Source organism: Taeniopygia guttata, chromosome 8 (assembly GCF_048771995.1).
Source record: "Taeniopygia guttata chromosome 8, bTaeGut7.mat, whole genome shotgun sequence".
In the NCBI taxonomy this organism is placed as follows: domain Eukaryota; kingdom Metazoa; phylum Chordata; class Aves; order Passeriformes; family Estrildidae; genus Taeniopygia; species Taeniopygia guttata.
In genome coordinates, this window is record NC_133033.1 from 21,251,296 (window position 1) to 21,268,684 (window position 17,389).

A 17,389-nucleotide genomic window follows, 5' to 3' on the forward strand; every position below is an offset into this window, starting at 1 on the left:
TTGGTAATCTGAGATAGGTGAAATGCACCTTATTGTGTGTGTAATTCCATTCTGCCAGGCTCCAGAGTTTGTTTCGGAGTTAAGCGTGCAAACAGAAGGTACATGCTGGAGTTGGTGGAGGTCTGTTAGCAGTTTGTATTACTCTTTCTTTGTGTTCCTAATATGAACAAATGCTAAAGGCCCTTATAAAATGCCTCCTATTTTCTCAGACACAAGAAAATGGTAATAGACTTGGGCATTGAGAATCACAGGAAACTCCTTAGCAATGGGAAGCATGCTGCTTTCCCTGTGGATGAATGAGCTGTTCTCCACTGCAGTTGGAGTCCCAATTGACTTGGGGAGAGAGATGGAAGACCATCATGATGAATGAAGCCGAGTGTCCCAGGTGACAGTGTTGTTCACTTATGAAGTACTCTAAGTTATTTACTGATTTCCCCCCCCTTCCACAAGGTTACACTGCTATACATAACACAGGTCAGATCTCTACAAGAAATACTACAGTCTAAGGTGTTCCTGGTAGTTCTTTTTCTGCCCTTTCATCTCCTCACACTCTTCCTTCCTTCTCTTCTCCCCACCCCCTTCTGTAGGAGGTAGAGTTTAGATGATGACAAACCCCATCTATCTGACCAGTGCTGGATCTGCCTGTACAGCTCCATGTTCCTGCAGATTTGAATCAATAACACACAGACAAGATCATGTGCACAGCAGTCTTTGCACATAACAAAGAGCTGTTTCTCATGTGAGCATGTTTTTATATGGAACTGTAACACCCTTCAAATACTCCTTTGTGATCTTTTCGTATAGTGCTTTCATAAGAAGACTTGACCAGTGTGCTATTAATCCTCTGTATTCAGAAGAAATGCAGCTAAGTGTTGCTTAGTGACTTGTTTCAGCTATTTCTGTGCAGGGTAGCTGAATGTATCATTCTCCCTTGTCTTTTTCTATCTGTGAAAGTTGTAAATGCTTTTTTTGTAGTTTCTGAGACAAAAATTCTGTGTTATTCTTTTATCTGAAAATTAGCGCTGTATCATGATAGCAATAGTTCAGCTTCAAATACTTTGTTGCTCAGATTTATTTTGGATTCTCAGGCAAACTTTCTGCCATAGGAATTGTGCTGCTGCAGGTGGCATATCCTTGGCTTCTTTTGAGGTACATGTATGGTAAAATGTGTATCAGACACTCATTTGTTCCTACTTGTAGTTAAGAGGTTTTAGAGATGAGGTGAGATGAGTGGGAGCTGTTCTGCACTGCCAGCTTTCTGTAGCTGCCATGGGGTACTGACTGACTTTCTTTGGGAATGGGTCTAGGGAAGGTGTTTGTTGGAGGATTGTTGCTGGTAGTAGGTCACAGTAAGCAATGACTTCATTCTGTCATTGAGACCACTGCCATGTGCTGTGCTGAGGGAAAGCCAATGTCCACTTCAGTGTCTCAAATGTCACATGGCTGATTTTTTGCTATTTAATGATCACCATGGATCTCATGATGTTGTCTTTATGTGAATAAATCTTCTCTGCAACCCTTAGTGGATATTTTGCTTTCCTTAATTTAGCTTGCAAAGGTTCTGCTCCAAAACTCTTCCTTGTGCATTTCCCTTGTTGAACTTAGAATTTATGCCACTCAATTTTCTTGATTCTTCTAGGCTTGGGTCTGAGGTAAATGAAATTATCGCAATGTAGTATGGCACACTTTAAGGGACTTGTAGAATCCAATTTTTCTGTTTATTTCATAGGTTAAGGTGCAATGAAAACTTTATCTGCAGAAGGAAATAATAGTCCTTGAGGTGAAAGCAATGCTCTAAGATTTTGGACATCAGTTTCATACTTGGTTTTACCACAGATGACTTCTGTAAGCCAGAAGCCCTTCTGGGCCTCAGCACCTGCAGAATGGGGATGGCAAGGACAGTATCTTCCAAGATGTAGCTAAGGGCAAAAGTAGGAAGAGTGTCATTATTAAAATATATTTTCTTCTCTGCATAAAGTTTTATTCACTGCTTTGGTAAAGAACAGCTTCTTTGCAGTGCAGCTGAAGTAAGGGGCTGCTGACTATCCTGATTCCCTTCAGACCTGAGACCTTCTAGTCCCTGCACCAGGAAGTGGTGTGGGTAATGAGGGACAAACTCTGTCAGTGCAACTGTAATTCCTGCTTGTTCTTCCTGTTTCAGGATAGCCCCATTGTGGGGGTATTTGGTGAGGCTGGAGATGTGGTAATGATTTGTGCCAAGACTGTGTGGTGCTGGCAGTGCTTTATTGCTGTAATCCTTGTGTTGCAAGTTTTCAGGAGACTAGCAAAGGCTTGATTTTCCATGAAAAGGAAACTCTGAAGAAACTGTCCTTTTACATGTGGTAATGAAACTCTTCTTTCTCAGAGGACCATGCCATATCTGAAATCCTGAATTGCATGGCATTTTGATACGGAGGTGATGATTTGGCTAAATTGCAGACTGTCTTAACTCTTTCTGAGGGGCATCATATCCAGTTTGAGGATTTTTGGGGAAAATAAGTATCTGTCTTTGTCTGCTGGCCAGTTCTGCAGGGTTCATGCAAACTGCTGCTGTCCTCATGTCCTCAAAGCAAGGCCGAGGTCTCCTCTGCAGTGACACTGCCTCTCTTTGCTAATGCTCTGAACCCACGACAGTCACCTGCCTCAGAGTAGGGCAGAGCCACAGGCATTTCATTCTAAACCTCTGTTTCTCTGCTGAGCAAGAATTTATTTTATATATATAAAATGTTTATAATAAAATGGAAAATCTGTAATAATATGTATTTAATACTACTGAAACTAAATTTATAAATATACAAGGTCTGTTCTTCATCCTGTACTGAGCGAATATAATATTGAGATGGCCCTTTGTATTTCTTCCAAAAATACAACAGAAATAAATAAGATGTTGGCTCAGAAATAATACTATTTTATTTTTAAACTATAAAATAATATTTGGCTTCTTTGGACTTTTTGTCAGGGTTTAGAACCTACATGGTACACTTAGATTTTTTTCAAACATGAACTTTATTTTATTTTAAATAGGAATCTTCTGTAATCTTGTCTCTCCATGAGCCTGATGTTAAAGTGAAACATGAAATATTCTGCAGCTTGCAGTAATACTCTGTAGTTTGCTGTAGAAAGCAACTGTACTATGTGATCCTTAATAAGAATTAGCTGATATTTTTCATGTCTTCTATCTGAATTGTTTGCAGGCTCACTGTGGGGGTGTCCCTGCCTACACAGAATTAAAGCCACAACTCTATCTCTTCTATAGAAAATGGAATATGAAATAGCCTTTACTTCATGCCTGCTTTTTCCTGGCAGAAGAAAATAGTAAGGATTTCAAGTTGGCATAACATTTGACTTAGAAGAGAAAGATTGGGCTAGTGGATACCTGTATGAATACTTTTAGAAGTATTCAGAAGTATTTTATTGGAAGTAAACTTCTGTATTTGTATGTGAAATAAGGTTTTTGGTAGGATTCAAATTTCCAATGACATGGTGTAGGCCTGTATTTATATCTTGAATGAATGTGTTGAATGGCTCAAGAAGTAACATGTTTTGTTCTTCAGAATATTCGTATTAAGTTTGCTACCAGTGTGGGAAAGCTCTCATAGCTATAAGAATACATAAGGCAATGCTTGAAATTGTAGGTGAACGACATAATTATATTCTGTAGTGTTATAAATGCTATGAAAAGACACTACAGAAAAAATATGCAACTATTTAATGCCTATTTAATGTAGAAAGGTAGAAGCTTTTCAGAGAAAGATTTTAAGGCTGCTGCCTTGCTTTTCTGAGTGAGGAGAGAGGAAGCCCCTGGAGGCAGGAATGTTTGTAGATTTTGGGGATTTGGGTTTGGGTTTCGTGTAAGAGCTGCTGCTGACCATGTCACATATTTTATATGTTTTGCTAGAACAAGCTTTGAAGTGTTTGGTGAGGCCAGAACTCCAGAACTTCAGTGCAGGGATAGCTTTGAAGTGGTGGGGATAAACAGGCCTCTCCTTGAACACAAACGATGTGACTAGCTTCAGTGAAAGGAAAAATCCTTATTCTTACAATAAAGCATTAATAGCACACGTACATGCCATTAGCTTCAGCTTAGGGATGCTGATATTGACAAGGGGAGAGGAAAATTGCTTTGACATCCTAGTGGCCATGTTTGAAAGGACCTCTCTTTTATCTCCATCTGAAAAGGTTTTGTCAGGATAATGCCATTTGGTTTTGCTTGCAGTGATGTCAATAAGTATTTTCCATTGTAACAGGAGAGTGTGTTCAATATTTAGGTTGCCTTCTTTTCATTCATATATGTTCTGGTTATGCTGGCTGGCCACAGTACTGTACCCTCCTTTTGTTCCCTGACCTGCAGGCTGATGCAGAAGTGACTCTGAGACAGAGGACAGAGCAGTGCAGCCCGTGCCTCTTCCTGGGACAGCAGCTTCTCTCCTTCTGGGGCCATCCTTCCTCCCTTGCCCAGCGTACTGCAGCGCACTCCTGACAAGCAGGACAGCCATGAGGGCCACGTGCCTTCCTCTGAATCAAGTCTCAGACATGGTTAAGAGGTATTGACTTACCAGCACTAGAAACCCCTTGTGTGTTTTGGGGAAAAGTGGGGGATGGGTTGCCAGCACAAGTCCTTTTTTTTTTTTAGTAGTAAAAAATAGTCTAACTAAATAGTAACTAATCTGTCCTTTTGTCAGTGCTGCCATGATGGATTGCCTTGACCAGTCAAGTGCTGTGTGCCCCTGTGGCAGTAAGTGGCTATAAGGAAGCTGGGAGGGTAGGAGTGCCTGTTTGCTTTCATCTGGTTGTAGAGCTGTGCATCCTCCTCTGGGCTCCTGACCACCTTGAAGTCCCGTTGAGGCAGCGCAGACTCCTCCTCTGGCCCATAGCCCCTGTAATGTTGTCCATGAATCCCAAGTGCAAAGGCTTTAATAGCTTTGCAGTAACGTGAGGTACAAATGCAGTGTCTGTTGCATTGCAGAATCCCTGACAGCAATACCCGGGCTGGGAATTGTAATTGAGGTCCTGTAGTGGTAGCAAGTTTCTGGATCATGTCATGCAGGGGTAATAGACTGATTCTGCAGCCCAAAGGGAGCAAACTCTGGAGGAAGGGGTTCCAGATGGCTGAGCATGGCTCATTTGGCTCAGTTTGTTGGAATTGCGGTGAGCAAATGACTCAACTCTACTTTAATAAAGCTTTGTGGATACCAGAACAAAGGAGTTGGAGGAGACTGTAGGGCATGACAAGACAATTGAGCCAGGCTACTTAGCTGCTTATAGACCCCAAGAGAATTGCTTATTCTGCTGTGTGAAGGTATATCACATACAAATTTATCAGGTGCCTATGCTTTAAATAAGAAGGTGCAAATATATTATTTTGTATGTTTAATCTAGGTATATAAAATATACAATTATGTGTAATATTTATTTATATATAATGATATGTGTATTCTTTTTCTGGTGGGAAGCTATTTTAAAATTTACAGTTGCAATAATCTCTTTATATGTATTCAGATTTCAGATAATGATTCCATCCCTCAGGTTGAGTGACTGATCTTCATTTTCTCTTTGAAAATGTAGATCAGCTAGGCAATTTAAAAAGTGTTGCTTTCTTGCAGGTCCTGATTCTGCAATCCGTATGTGGAACAGTATTTACCTGAATGAATAGTACCATTGTACTAATTTGCAGGAATAATTGCTCTTTGGTTTAGTAAGGGTGACAAAGTTGAGCTTTAATTTGCAACAGCTATGACATGTGCTAGTGATTTTCTCTTTGCTGCACATAAACAAAGAGTCAGCACAGAAGTATACAGTTTAAGGTTTTTCCATGTTGGTACTTTCTGTTTGGTTCAGAGATATTAAAGGAAAAATCTTAAGGCAGCATTTTTTCATTGTATGAGACTATTTGTCTAGACTTGTTAAAACAGGGACCTATTTCTTCCTTCTCCTTTAAAGAAGCACAACATTGATGTCGGAAAAGTTCTGACACATAAAATTGCTTCTGCTCTTGGGGAAAAGAAATGGGAAGAACCAAGTACAGATTTAAAAGAAAAAATGTTGATAGAATCTTAGAATTAAATTCTTGCTTTTGAAGAAATAGTGAAGTTGAGGCTTTTCATGAAGATTTTACAGTAACTATACTGAGCATACATGTGATATATCCCTTATCACACCTCTCCGCTATAGCTGGTCAATTTATTAGGTCAGTGGAAAACCAGTTGCTCCTTCCTGTCCATCTTTCCTGACAATATCAGGTAATAGTGTAAAGACAAAAAAACCCTCCAAACAACACGGGGGGTGTGTCATATACAAAAAAAAAACCAAAAAAAAACCAACCCCAAAGCAAACAAAAATTAATTATTTCACAACAGTTTTGCTTTCCTCTGCCAGCTTACACATTTTTTTCCATCACCTCTAAGAAGAAGCTTCTGTCTCTGAAGAAGTAATGAGATGGAAAAATACAGGGGCTTGTTTACCTTGGGTAAAGCCAGAACAAGTTCAAGAAACAGGGACACAGAGACTGCAGGAATTCCTATTAGCATTTGAATAAATGACAAAGAAAATGAAGTGTCAAGCCTTTTAGTCTCATGATAAGTTGATGGAGGCTTTTCTTTTTTAGTAGATCAGAAATCCTTTTCTCACCTCCTGCTTGTATATTTTTGTTGGTGAGAAGGTAGAGGTTAGTGAGAGAACAACATCTTGAACTTTGAGGTTCTTGCTGTTGGGTGCTCAGGACAGAGACACTTAATTATATGTAACTAAAGATGCTAAGTTCTACTTAAAACAACCTGATCTTTTCTGGTTTTGTTTGAGGTTTTTTTGTTTATTTGTTTTGTTTGGGTTTTTTGGTTGGTTGGTTTTTTGAGGACAGGAGGAAATTTCTGCAATTTTTCTTTTTTCATTTCAGTGAAATGCAGTTTTGGGTAAAAATTTTCTTTGTTTTGGTGGCACAGTCCCATTATAGGTTGTCTCAGTGGAAGTCACTCACAAAAGAAAGGACCTAACACCTGGAAATCTTGTGCTATCACAATAAAAAAGTCCTCCTTTCCCCCACAAATTCTGCATACTTGTTTTGTAAAATAAGTCAACTTCAAATAGTTTTTCCATTGTGAAAGAAAAAATATAAAATAGAGAAGCAACCATGTCTCTTGTTCTATTATAACATCTGTTAAATATCACCCCTTAGTTTATTTTTAAAAAAATATCTCAAGTAGTGCTACAGCAAAGTCTACGTAGGCCTGTTTCTGAAAAAATGCTTCATTTAACATTCTGCTTGCCATATCAGCTGTTATTTATCACTGAGCTTCCCCAGTCTCTTCCTGTAACTTTAGCAAGCTGGACAACAACCTCTTTTGATTAGTATTTATTTAATTTTATATAATTTCATTTTCAAGTTAGATAATTTTGCAAGTGTTAGAGCATTTGAAGAGATTGGAATACAATGTCATACATTGTAATCTGATCACCTGTAGAAAATGCAGTGCTTCTGGGAGGGGTTAGGTGCCCTGAGGCCGCAGCAGTTGAGGTACTGGCAGTGGTGACAGAGGTGACAGCTCGAGTTCCCTGTGTGCCGTGCTCTTTGAGTACACAGATGTGACCATGCCCATGTTGGACCTACATCCCCCAGTCCAGTCTTGAGGCCGCCTGTTGTTAGCACTGGGAAAAGGAGCCATTTAGAGCTTGTGCTTTGGGTTCCTCAAGGACTGAGCTTTTTCCCTAGACTCTCTGGGAGCTCCCTTGAAGGAAGAAGCATGAAGCAGCTCACAGCATTCCAAATACCCTGCTGGGAACCATTTGGTTTCCTGCTTGCTTTAGAGAAGGAACCTGCTGAACTCTTGTTTGAAGTGACCAGACAGTTTTAGGTGTTTTCCTATACATTCCAACCATATTATCTAAATATCTCTTAATTCTGCATGCACATGTAATGCTCTGGCAAAATGTATGCAACTTAAAACAGACTGGAGAGGGTGTTCACTTGGTTCTCTTTTCCAATTGCAGAGAAAACATGATTTTAATTCTTACTTCAGGCAAGTTCATATTTCACAACCTTTAAACAGAACTCTTCCAGAGACATGTATAAAGCATATTGTCTTAGTGGGCTTTCATATGGGAAAAATGTAAGCAACAATTCCATAACATGTAATATAATTTCAACTTCTGATTGTCCCTTAAGAGACTTTCAGTTGTACTGCACTGGCTTGGTTGTGGGCAGCCTTTTGCCTGTGAGAATTCAGGACAAATGCATGGAGAGCACTGAGGGATGGTGAACACTAAGGCTGCAAAAACAAAGCACAGTCCTCTAGCTATGAAAGTATTAAATAAATCTCTGTGGCATTTCTTTTAAGTGGACTTTCTTGTGTATTAAACTGGTTTGTAGGAATAGAGGTACATTTTCTGCTCCATGTTTGCTCCCTTCCTTCTGCTGAGACAGTGGTGTACCTGCTGTGATGGGAACATTTATTCAGCTGGACTGAAACCATCAATTCATTTTTACAGAGGTCACCAAAAATCCATCAGGTGGTAATGACACTCAGTCACTACTGATGTGGGCTGGATGCAAGCCAGTGATCTAGAGGGGAAAGGCAGTCTAACCCATTACCAATCCCCTGGAGCCACTCAGTCCCCCACTTTTTGCTCATCTTTCTGCTTCTACAGTTCTCATAGGTTAATCTTTCTTTTTGTCTGTCTAATGTGATAATCTTTCTTCTCTTACATATCTGCTTTTGACTTTCATGACAGTGTGGCTGACAAACATCCTCAGCATTTTTCCTTCTGATGCAGACGATATTAGTCAGTAGTGCAATGGTCAATAGGGGTTATTAAAAAGAAGAAGAAAAAAAAACAACCAAAAAATCAGGGCTGGAGAGAGAAGGAAAAAAGGCTGCTAGACAAAGGGAAATCTTTATTTATGACTTTCACTGTAGGAATAACTACTTAATATTTTGAAATTTGTATCTTCTAATCAGAATATGGCTGTGAAGGCTTACTGTCTATATACAGTGCCTGTGGTAGAGTGTCCTGTAATTCAGGGCAAAACTGGGAAGGAGGAATAACCACCTCAGCTACTAGAGGTGATTACACTGGGAATTTGTACTTTTCATGCTCTAGTGTCCTTGATAGTGATGTGGAGATGTCTGGAGTAATTTGAGTGTTGAGAACAGTCCCACTGTCCTGGACAGCAGTAGTGTTTCAGCATATCAGCCTGCTGGGACTCAGGTACAGTGCTGTGCTTGGGTGGCTGTGCTGCTTCTGATGTTTGGGTTGGTTCGAAAACCTGTGTGTCTATGGGCCAAGTGACAAGAATCCAGATTCAAAATGGGATACTGATAAAGGTTTGCCTGGACCATGTTTATTTTGAGAGAATAAAACCCATGAATTATTCTTGACTTTTTAGAATTTTTCCTCCTTACTGCTATACTGTATAAATGCATCCAAATGAGTATTTCTAATATGAAACTAAAAATGAGATATAAACTATTAAATTGTGTAAGTACATATTTGTTCTGGAACAGGACTTGCAGACATTCTGAGAATACTGCTGGAGTGTACCTAGTTAGGGAGAGCAAATATCCTGTGACAAATTAATAACTTGCAGGAGTTGCTGTGAATACTTTGGGAGATGTGCTGAGGTGATTTTCCCTAACAAACCATAGTCTATTTTTATGCACTTTGTCGACCTAAAAAAAGCTTTGTTACTCAAATTAAGTCTTGTTGCATCACCTCAGATTAAAATGGATCTTTTGCCCTCTATTGTGCGATATTCTGATGAACTGGGAGTTATAATAGGAACATATCCTCTTGTATCCGTGCTGTTTTCCTCCCCTCCTCCCCTTCCAAATAGAAGAACCCGGGGCCTACTGTTTCCATTTAGCAGAAATTGTTTTAAATTAGCCTGGAGGTGTGGTTACTCCTGTAATCCAGTGCTTGTAAACATGTGATCCTGCCAATAGAACTGCAGAGGGTATTTTAAGCTGATACAAAGTGGACCTATGTCAAGAATTTTTTTGGTAGGAATAATTAAGTCTATTTTTCAATGTCATGATTTGCTCTATTCAACCTCAGTTATAAAATAGTTCTGAAAATAATCTCGAACCTTCTGTGAGGAAGTTGAAAGTGCTGAAAATTACACAACAGCAAACACAGCAAGTCTCCTTTCCCTGTTACTGCAATTTTCCTTTCATTTACATATTTGAAATCTGAAATTACTGGAAATGAATTGGTGCAAAGCTAATATTGACACCACTTCTCTTTTGTATTTTATTACACCTTGTCTCTTTTCAGGAACAGTTTGCACTTATCAGTGGAGCTTTAAATACTGCCCTAGTGAATAAACATTTCATTTCAGTAAACAATCCCCAGAAATAGATTTTTACCGCAAGCAGTTTGTTTTTAATAACACATGTTGCCTCTTGGAGTTAGATTCCTAAAGGAACTGTAAAATTAATTTCTATCGCAGCATCTGACTTCCCTTCTTTGTCAACCTTCTCACAGATGTGTTGGGTTCCCTGTAGCTACAGGTCAGTTTCTGTGTGTTAAAAACTAAATCAAAACAAACCAAAAGGAAAAAAAACACAAAAAAAACCAATGGAGTGGGGAGACAGAAAAGGAATGTACATATACCGAGATAAGCATTCACATGCAAAATTGAAAACTTTGGAGTCAAAGAAGTTTTTTTCAAGTAAAAATTCCTCACTTCTGGAACACCAATTTCAAATTCTTGAGTGTGGTATGAAGGCTGCTGATAGGAGTCAGCATTACTGTTCTTTATGGTCCCTCTTTTAGTCAGAGATTTTCATTGTCATTTTGATGTTGCCAGCATTTTTCAAAGTTAATCTAATTTCTGAGGAACTGATTTTGAATCTCTTTTAAAGAAATGTAAACAAAGCAAGATTTCCCTGTGCAAAGCACTGTGGAAGCAATGACCAGATATTCAAATCTGGATCTGCAGCAGAAAGCTCCTCTACAACTTGTACTTTTTACATATGGTGATTTGAAAGCACCTTGGTCTGTCAACAATTTTCAGGAAAAAAAATCAGCTGTGAGATTTTTGTGGACCAGAGGAAAAAAATAAATCCCTTGTGGATTCATAGTGCTTGTGTATGAGGATTAGGCTAATGCAGATTCACAGGCAAAAATCAATACAGATTTCAGAAATCCCTTCTGCAACGATGGAACTGATCATGCAGTTCACAGGCTTAATTATGTATCTTCTTTATGAGACAACAGTAATATCTCTTCACATGGGCATACAAGCTGAATTTAACCTTCACCCTGTACTAATATTTTTCTTACTAGAAAAGTATAAGTAAAGCACTAAATATTATTTGCTTGATCAAAGAGCATTAAAAAATGACAGACCATTGTATAGTTTGTTCAAATTAACCATACTGTAAGGAATAGATTGACTTCTCCCATTTGTCCACCCAAACATCAAATATAAAGACTATTTCTAAAGTAATTTTATCTACAGAAGTTGCAGCATTAGGCAGAGGTTTGAGGTAATTAGCATAGCTATCACACAGATTCTATGCTTTTGTGGAGTAACCTTGTAATCTGAGGGTTACAATATTTCTGAAGGGGAAAAAAGGACGTATTCCTTTTAAAGGGATGCATGTTTCACGTGAAATATCCCAGCTTGTTCTGAAAGCTATTGAAGAGCAGAAACACAGTGAAACCACTAGTGATTTTTTTTGCCTAGGGATTGCAGAACAGCGCTCCAGTATGGAGTTGTATAAGGGTACAGAGGATGCAGGGATGGTTCACACCTCAATAAAATTTACCTTGAGGGGCAGGTCCTGAGGATTTCTTGCACTGCCTGCCACGCTTCATTTTGAGACATGCCAGGCCTGTTGGTGTTAGGCAGATTGCTTTCTCCAAAAAGGGCTTGCCTTCCTTCTCTCCGTTTGTCAGAGTCATCTGTCCTGAGTTTCACTGCATACACTGTTAAATATCAAATAACATATTAAGCCACATTTTCTGCCTTCTGACCCCTTTGATCTGTCTCACTTTGCCATCCACCCACCACAGTTACAATTACTTCAGCTGGTTCTGCAGTGCTGTGGAGTTCTGCATTAAGGTGAAACTCTTCCTGTGGTCTTGAACAAGGAGGATGTATTTGAAACCACTGTCTCTTGTGATGTTTACAGAATAAGTTGAGAGTTTTTGTTACCATCCTTTGTGCTTTGATGCATGTGGAAAGGATAGAAATAGTTTTATTTGGTGCTCCCTAAGGTACAAGTAAGGTTCCCAACAAGCATACATAAAAAAATATATATTTGCTATCTATTAATTACATTTTGGGGTATTTTTAGATTAAAAAAAGTGAAAAAACCACTTGGGTTAATATGAGATATTTTGCTGAGGTTGAGATGCATCCATTCTTTGTTCCTTCTAGAATAATGCAGCATATGGTGGTTATTGCTGGATTAAAGAAGAGGCCCGATTTTAATTCCAACTGTAATCACCTGCTTTTTTTTGTGACTTACAAAGGCTGATGAGAAATGGATTTAGAATATGGGATTTGAATTTTATTACCTGAATATTCTCTTAAAAGGGAGCTTTAAATTGCCCATTCTTTATAGATGTGGGTGTGCTGGAGCTGTAATGTTAATGGAAGCTGGGCACAGCTGGGGTTGGTTAGGATCATCTTCTCAAGGAGACTCCACCAGGTCACTGCAGAACAGAGAGCGATGCAATTTGTTAGGTGTTGAGAGTAGTTGAAATTTATCAATTAGACCTGAGATATAACTTTGAGATGTAATGTATTTCTAACATACAATGTATAAAAGATGTTTTAGTTCACCATTAAGAACTCAACTGAGAAGGGAAACCCCAGAGGTGGTGATAAGTAAGCTCAAATGGAAGAAAACTGTCTAGATGGGAGAGAGACCTCTTCAGCCTTTACAAAAGTGCAGTTTGAGTTTGCCTTGTATCCTGCCATGAAGTGGCCAAATACTCAGTGTTCACAGGGGGATTTTGCTGTTTTCTAAGATTTTGTTGTTTCCAGTGTTATGCTAAAGTAATTTAGGAGGGGATTTACAAGAAGAATAAAATTTATGGATGGGAATTTCCATGCTCTTTCAAGTATATTTGGTGTTTTCCAAAAGAATTAAATCTCTTGACCTCATGAATGCTTTCAGATACTTTTCCTACTTCCTTTCTACACCTTTCAAACATAAACAAGCCTCTTCTGTACTTGACTTTGCTTCTCCTCTTGGTGATTTTTGCATGGTGAAGTCAGATTCTCTCTTCACTACCATTGCATTTTCTTGAATAAAGTCAATAACAGGTTTCTCAAGGCAAAATCTACTTGGTCTGTTGAGGTGGGTTTTTTTTTGGCACTTTTTTTTTTTTAAATACAAACAGTATTGTCTCTGCTTTTAAACTTTCATCCTTGGGCTTCCAGGTTTCAGTCAATGTTTTTCCTATTGTTCTTTGCACATTTTCCTTAGTTTTCATGGTTACTTGTTCCTGTTAGGTCTTCTCTGCAATAATTCTTCCAAATTCTCACCCTTTCTTCCTGTGCTCTCTCTGTGACTGCCTTCTACATTTGAAGATTTGAATTGTATTTTCATGTTGATTGACATCTAAATTTCCTTTGAAATATTTTCATATTTCTCTTGCCTTTTCTTTCCTTGTTCTGGTTACCTCCAGCTCAGTCCCAGTTAACTTCCCCAGCTATGTTGCCATTCTCTGGACATGCTCCAGCCCCTCAATGTCTTCTTGTGAGCAACCCAAAGCAGGATTTGAGGTGTGGCCTCACCAGTGCCGAGTACAGAGGGGCAGTCACTGCCCTGGGGCTGCTGGCCACATTATTGTTGGTACAGGCCAGGATGTTGTTGGTCTTCATGGCCACCCGTACAGTGTCCAGTAGCTGTCATCCTGAGCCAGCTCAGTCACTGCCTTGACTCCAATCCCTTATCTGCTCTAGTAATAACTCACTTGCTCCTACTTCTTATTGAGTACAGGGGAGAGAAAGGAAGTGAACACAGCAGCACCTTCCCTCCTTGTTTATGGTGAGATATAGAAGATAGGAGCTTGTGCTCTAAAAAATGTGAAGGGGAAGCAAATCTGTTCTTTCCATGGCCTTGCTGAAAAAAGAAAGGAAAAGGGCGTGGAAAAAAATGCAGGGAGATAGCAACCAGGTACTTGAGAAGCTCTTCCCAGAGGAGCTTGGTGAGAAGGGCGTGATGGCACCTATCTGCCCAAAGATGTGTTGATTGCTGCAGGACTTCCACTTTCCAGCTTTGCCTGTATCACTAATGCTGATGGTGTGCTCAATAGCTGTGTGTATCGGGATCAAATATCACCTCTTGCTTGAGAGTCATGCCAAGCACTATGTTCTTGGCTGTAGCCTAATGAGAAAAGTGTCTGACCAGAGAAGGCAGTGCAGATCAGAGCCAAGCCTTCCACTACTGAGCAGCTTGAGGCAAGAGATCAGTTTGTATTGCTGAGCATACAAACTGCAAGAGGAACTAAAGCAGTTGTCTATACAGTCACCTTATAGATAGTTTGCAATTAAAAGTTAATTTACTCTTGGACTCCTGTAAAATGATGCATGCAAAATGCTGGTGTATAGATTTGTGTTGTGGGATGACAGAGAGCACACAAAGAGAGTCACAGCCATCTCATGCCGCCTCTCCCCTGCCTATTTTATATAGCAGTCATGTGAATGTGGATTAAAAGGGAGCAATAAAAAATTAAGCAGTAGTTTGTTAAAACAGCGTTGAAGGAAGCTTTAAACTTGCTTAAGTCCATCTCACTGACTGTTCTGTATCTTTTGGGTCTATCTGGTTCCACCTTGTTTATACAATATTTCTATTGCAGTCATAAATAATTTCACATACTGCTTTAGCTGTTTCTAAGCTCAGATTCAAAGTGTACATGGCACATAGTGCCTCCTGAAATCCTGCATGCTTTGCAGTAGACATTTCTCTCTTATATTTACTCAAATAGAAGTGGATATAGTGTTTTCTTCTCAAATTTTTGGTCTGACTCCTGTGACTCTGACTCCAGTAAGTAATGCCAGTAGCATGGGTAGACAGATCTGACAGGGCTGAAAACTAACAGCATGTCAGACGCTTTTCTCCAATGAAGGCTATAGATCAGAGCTAGGAATCTGCTGGAGCTGGAGAGGGTGACAGGGGAATAACATCCCTTTCTCTTCCATCGACAGGGGTAATAACTCCTGGCTCCCTAGGGACAGATTGTAAAAGCCAATAGCCAGAAGCTGTGAAGCAGGGAGGGTAGAAGAATTGAAAATTAAAGAGGGAGTGAAAATTTTGTGGAAGGCTTTAGTGAGATGTTGGAATAAACCATCAAGTGGCATTCTTTTAATTGCCTTATTGTTGACAGGGTGTTTGCAATGTTGGGTTTTATTAGTTTATAAAGTTAAAATACTAGTAAAATACTAGTTAAAATTATTAATATATACCATTCTTACTTTTATATGTAGCTAGGCATTGTGTATTCTATGCTGTTATTATTGAAAGTATGTAGAAAAAATGTTTTGCAAATACTGCTTTAAAATTAAATCAAACAATTTCATTAATATCATTACTATACATAAACATAATTTGAGCATGGTGATGCTGTACACTATATAAAAAACTGATCATTAATTTAAATGACTATATGATTTATAGGTGGTATCTCCATTTATAAAATTCCATGTTGAATCTCTCATAGTTCACAAGCATTTAAACTTTGGCTGCCTTTGTGTCCAGGAGGAGTGTTCCAGTCCTGATAAATTTTACTAATGTTGTGGTACTTGCATTATACCGTGGGTCTTTAATTAACTTCTTTGTGGAGCAGTAGCTTTTAACAGGTTAATGACAAACACTTGAAGAAGCAGAACCATAATAAAAAGGCACAGCTCCTGCACTTTTAAGAAATAGAAGTGCTTAAAAGTGTTATTTTTTATATGAGTTGTTCTTGCTTAGTTTTTAAAGTGTGACTGGTGTTTAGTTAAATCTTTTACAGACTCAGTTCACTGAAGGTGACAGAAGTACTCACTTGAGCTCAATGAAAAGTAGACGTGACAGTAAATTTTTCAGTCAGAGACAGGAGATCTTGTTATAGGAGTCAGTATGGGGGTCAGGGCAGAGCCTGTTGATGATTGAGGAAAAGAGAAGTAAATTCATTCTGCTTCATGCACTTTGTCAAGTGCCAGTAGCTTACCATTGAGAACTAGTCACCCATTCTAGTCTTACGGCCCTAGAGGTCACTCATTTGATATAAATCATAGCACTGCATGGGCTCAGCAACCTATTGCCATTCCAGATGAAATAAAAAGAGAGGAATGCTTCATTCTGAATTAAAATGGCTGTGAATATCCCACCACATGTTGCTGTTCAATGCAATATGTGGTTAGATATTGATCTCCAAAATCAAGTCATTAAAATGTGCAGTTTTTGTTTATTGGAATGAAGCAATTAAATGGTTCAGTTATGCCAGACCTTACCTTTTCTGATGAAAACTATTGATTTCTTGCCACAGCTTTATAAGCGACAATGTTTTTGATTACTCTTGACAAACCTCCTTGGAGTGTTAATTAAAATTGTACCAGATGAGCAGGTGTGGGAGATCATTAGATTGCCCGGATCACACACTGTACTTCATATTCTGCAGCCTTGCATAATGAATAGGGCACAAGAGGGGAAAAACAATATCTTCATCAGCAGAATTAGCATCTTCTCTCTCTTTTCTTTTTTAACTAGGTGACATTACATTTTACATACATCCATTTATCATTTATTGAATAACTTCTTCTGAATCCGATAAAATTAGATTTATTTTGTAATATTACATTGCTACAAAAATACAAAAAATTAAATACTGAATTATTTTGTGTGTGAATGCTGATAAAGTTAAAATACCCACTGCATTCTTTCAAAAACAAAGCAGAAACTTTGACATTTTCTGAGATAAGACGTTTTAATGTCTGCATTTTTCTTTTGCTTAACTACATGATTGTATAAAATAGCATTAGAACTATTGATTATTGGTTTTCAAAGAGCAAATTATTTCATGATTTATTAATTTATCATAGATTTCTTGTCTGATATAATAGTAATTGGTTGATAATTTTTTAAACCTTAATATTATACAAAGAAAATAACTGTGTTCTAGTTGTGTTGTACAGTACAAGGATGGTCTATGGTACTGATTATGGAGCCTGTGCAGGGCTGTTCTGTGGACTAGGCAGTGTAAGGGAAAAAAATAGGAGTAAAAAAACTGAAAAAAGGATGTCATGTAATTAAGGACAGGAGATTTGTTTGGAACAGCAGAGGGAAATGGGCAGAATATGTGATCATAAACCTCTTGGCCTGTAAATAAATAGCTGCCATTAACATCACAGGTGTGTTGCAATTGTCACTAACTGGAAGCTTGTGTGATGTGTTTG

The 17,389-nt window shown here is 38.6% G+C and overlaps 1 long non-coding RNA gene across 1 annotated transcript in view; it reads left to right on the forward strand.

The window, feature by feature from the left end:
- Window positions 1–2,870: 2,870 nt before the first annotated feature.
- Window positions 2,871–17,389, forward strand: part of LOC115496238 (uncharacterized) — an 89,912-nt gene continuing 75,393 nt past the window's right edge. The window contains exon 1 of the long non-coding RNA XR_012057121.1: window positions 2,871–4,544. This is a non-coding gene — a long non-coding RNA (uncharacterized lncRNA). The remainder of the gene's footprint in view (window positions 4,545–17,389) is intronic.